Here is a 4899-nt window from a genome sequence, read left to right on the forward strand (position 1 = left end):
ACACAACACAGCACAGACAACACAACACAACACACCTCAGCACAACACAACACAACACAACACAGCACAGCACAGCACAGCACAACACAACACAACACAACACAACACAACACAGCACAACAAAACACAACACAACACAACACAACACAGCACAACAAAACACAACACAACACAACACAACACAACACAACACAACACAACACAACACAACACAGCACAACACAGCACAGCACAGCACAACACAACACAGACAACGCAACACAACACAGACAACACAACACAGCACAGCACAACACAACAAAACACAGCACAGCACAGCACAGCACAGCACAGCACAATACAACACAGACAACACAACACAACACAGCACACCACAACACTACACAACACACCTCAGCACAGCACAACACACTCTAACACAACACAACACAACACAACACAGCACAACACAACACACCTCATTACAGCACAACACAACACAACACAACACAACAACACAACACAACAACACAGCACAACACAACAACACAGCACAGCACAGCACAACACAACACAACACAACACACCTCAGCACAGCACAACACAACACAGCACAACACTAACACAATACACAACACAGACAACACAACACAGATAACACAACACAGACAACACAACACAACACAGCACAGCACAGCACAGCACAGCACAACACAACACAACACAACACAGCACAGCACAGCACAGCACAGCACAACACAACACAACACAACACAACTCAGCACAGCACAACACACTCTAACACAACACAACACAACACAGCACAGCACAACACAACACACCTCAGCACAGCACAACACAACACAACACAAGAGTTTTGAAAATGTGAAAAACTGGTTGGACAAAAACTGGTTGGACAAACGCTAGCAACTGAAAAAAACTGTGAACTCTCTCTAATATTAGTGTTACACATAATTGTAGTTTTAATGCAGGTGCACCACCACACCTGAGGCCCTGTTTCTTAGAAGCCTCTGATGTCATCTCCTGAAGCCTTTCCTATCTGTGTGTCATTACGGAGCCTCCAGAGTTCACAGCGCAGTTTGAGGGAAAGCCAAAGACATCAATCATGTATTACTAACACACACACACACACACACACACACACTAGTGTTTAGCGCTGACTCAGTCCTGTGTGCCCACTACGCGCTGCCCTGTCCTGGCCCTGACAGCCCGGCTCCTCAGGTGGGCGTGGCTGACTGAGGCAGCCTGTCTCTTACAGGAAGTGACCTCGTATTCCAGGGATGACTCACGGATTTGGTGGTTTCCATGGGAACTGCTTCACTGAGACTTCACTGGGCGAACAGACAGACAGGAGAAGAAACAAGTGCAAACAAATACAATGACATCATCATCATAATGATAATAATAATAATAATAATAAGTCAAGTCTATGGCACATTTACAGACGGCTGAGCCGCACCAAAGTTCTTCACAATAAAGTGCTAAGTGCAATAAACAAAGAAAAGACCTGAGGAAGAAAGAAAAGGCTACAAGACAATGCCTGTAGGAGTTAAATAATGCACAAAGAGAACGTTTCAAAGGTAGCCAGCGGACACTATGCACTGGCACTTAAAAAAGGAGACACTAATCAAAGGCAAGTGAAAAGAGGTGGGTCTTTAAGAGGGACTGGGCTGCACGGATGTGCAGGGGAGGCAAATAATAATAATATCCCATTTTATCATATCATGTTACTCAATGTAGATGTTCTCACCTGAGAGTGTTGATGTAAAACTTCTCACCTGAGAGTGTTGATGTAAAACTTCTCACCTGAGAGTGTTGATTCTGTTTGTTTGTTTGTTTACATAATTTGGCACCTGAACACCTGGGTGACATCACAGCCTGTGATGTCATCAGCAGAGGGTGAGTGCATTGGAGGTCTGTGGTGTACAATTGCAATGTTTCCTGTCCCACACTCAGAAAACTTCCAGCGTTGCACTACTGCACACACACACATGATGCTAAGATGACTACACACACACACACACACACACAGAGACACACACATAATACTAAGGTGACTACACACACACACACACACACACACGGTATTAAGGTGCATAAATCAGAGGTGCTGTGGGTGAGGGAGAGGATGTCATCAGTTCACCTCCTCTGCTGGGAATGGATTGAATTGCAAAATCAACAGAACATGAATCACTTTCATCAGACCAAAGAATAACACAGGAATTCAACAGAACATAAATCATCTTCATTAGAACAAATGAATAAAATCACAGGAAGTCTTTCACCCAACACGCACACTACACACATTCACACTCAGTCTCTCAAACTGAAACTATATCTGTCTCCATAGAGATTTTCATTGGCTTGGGCTCCAAAGGCACCAACACCAGACCACGTGTGAAGGCACCAACACCAACACCAGACCACGTGTGAAGGCACCAACACCAGACCACGTGTAAAGGCACCAACACCAACACCAGACTGCTTGGTGAAGGCACAACAGGGCATCTGTGGCCTACTGGTTAGGGAATCAGACTTGTGACCGAAGGGTGGCCGGTCCGATCCCTGACTGGTAGGACAAATGTGGGTGGGGGAGTGATTGACAGCGCTCTCCCACATCCACGTCCTCAGATGACGAGCCCTTGAGCAAGGCACCTGACCCCCCAACTGCTCCTAGTGTGGGTGTGCTCGTAGGGAGCTCACTGCTCCTAGTGTGTGTGTGCTCGTAGGGAGCTCACTGCTCTGAGTGTGTGTGTGTGTGTGCCCCCGGATGGGTTAAATGCAGAGAACACATTTCTAGTAGGAACTTCTGACAGGACCATACAGTATAACTTAGCTTAACTTAACTTAAGAACAGGGAGAGAACCGAACCAGAGAACAAGGAGAGAACCGAACCAGAGAACAGGGAGAGAACCGAACCAGAGACTTGACCATACAGTATAACTTAACTTAAAGGAGAATTCCGGTGTGATATTGACCTAAAGTGTATTGAAACATGATACCGAGTGTGAACGTATGTCTCATAGCCCATCTCGGCTTGTCCCCTGCACTCCAAAATCTGGCGCTAGTTAGCCGATGCTACCAACATCTTTTTCAATAGTGGTGCTTCGGCATCGGGCTAGCCATGCAAATAAATCACTGTTTTACACCCATTTACCAGGCTCAATGTATCTCCACACTTCATTGGTAGACTTCCGAGGGCCCTGACATTTAAAACGAGACATTGAGAACTTTGAAAAAGCACTGGTAGTTTACTTACAAGACGATTTATACAGACAGTATCCTCACGAAGTTTAACGTTTGCAGCCATCTTGAATTTAGTCACGATAAGTCGAGCAACGAGTAAGAATGAACAGGTATGATAAGGGATCAGATTCCAAAAATAATTCAGTGGAAATGCATGGATTCCAGTTTCTTCCAGTAGCAGCAACTGGAATCCATGCATTTCCACTGAATTATTTTTGGAATCTGATCCCTTATCATACCTGTTCATTCTTACTCGTTGCTCGACTTATCGTGACTAAATTCAAGATGGCTGCAAACGCTAAACTTCATGAAGATACTGTCTGTATAAATCGTCTTGTAAGTAAACTACCAGTGCTTTTTCAAAGTTCTCAATGTCTCGTTTTAAATGTCAGGGCCCTCGGAAGTCTACCAATGAAGTGTGGAGATACATTGAGCCTCGTAAATGGGTGTAAAACAGTGATTTATTTGCATGGCTAGCCCGATGCCGAAGCACCACTATTGAAAAAGATGTTGGTAGCATCGGCTAACTAGCGCCAGATTTTGGAGTGCAGGGGACAAGCCGAGATGGGCTATGAGACATACGTTCACACTCGGTATCATGTTTCGATACACTTTAGGTCAATATCACACCGGAATTCTCCTTTAAGAACAGGGAGAGAACCGAACCAGAGACTTTCTAATGAGGAGATGCAGCACTCAAAAAATGTTCCATAGAAATGCATGGGGTCAGTTTGTACGCCAATATGGCAGCCACCACCACCAACAACAAAATCTACACCAGCCCCAACCCCAACATTACATGTAACACCAACAACACCAACACTAACGTAATATTGAAAATGAATCACTCACATCACTGGCAATTATATATACTAGTGCAGTGCCCGTTCAAACATGCCAACCCGTAGCTCAATTACATGCCCACAGGTAGGCCTGCTGGGAAACATCATTCCAGCTAAGCATTCAATAATGAATACTGAATATTATAATACATTAGCCTATAATTAATGTGGCCTCTAATACATGTGTAATACATTTTAGCATGGCTGCATGTGACATTTCTACAGATCAGAATGACATAAGCCTAACAACTGTTTTGAGTTAAGTGTGTACTGTATAGCTTACTGAATAACTTCCTAATGCTATTCGAAGCGTCAGTTTATTGCACATACTTTTATTTTGAGTGGTCAATACCCATGTTTGATGGCGTAATAAGTGACGTTGCTCAGTCTGCAACTTGTTGTCTAACGTTAGCTATGTGGCATTAGCCTATCGCTCGTTTCAATTTGGGACCTTGCAGTCGGAATTGTCGTTTGTTTAGTCAAAGTCTCAAGTCCAAAGTAGCCTGGGCTATTCGAAGTCAGTTTATTGCACATACTTTTATTTTGAGTGGTCACTACATACATACCCGTGTTTGTTAGCGTGTTGTTGGAAAATCTGCGTAATCTTTTTATGCAAGCAATTAAACTGCATACAGGGAGTCTTTATTGTTGAGGTCAGACATGATAATCATCTTGCATCTTAACCCACAAGCGGTTCCCGAGTAATCCGTTTTTAATTTGCGACTGACTATCATCAAAGTGAGACCTGTCAGTAGGCTACACCAAACGGGCTCTGGCTACACGATCCATGGGGTGGAGCTCCCCTGAAACT

Source organism: Alosa sapidissima, chromosome 16 (assembly GCF_018492685.1).
Source record: "Alosa sapidissima isolate fAloSap1 chromosome 16, fAloSap1.pri, whole genome shotgun sequence".
Lineage (NCBI taxonomy): Eukaryota > Metazoa > Chordata > Actinopteri > Clupeiformes > Clupeidae > Alosa > Alosa sapidissima.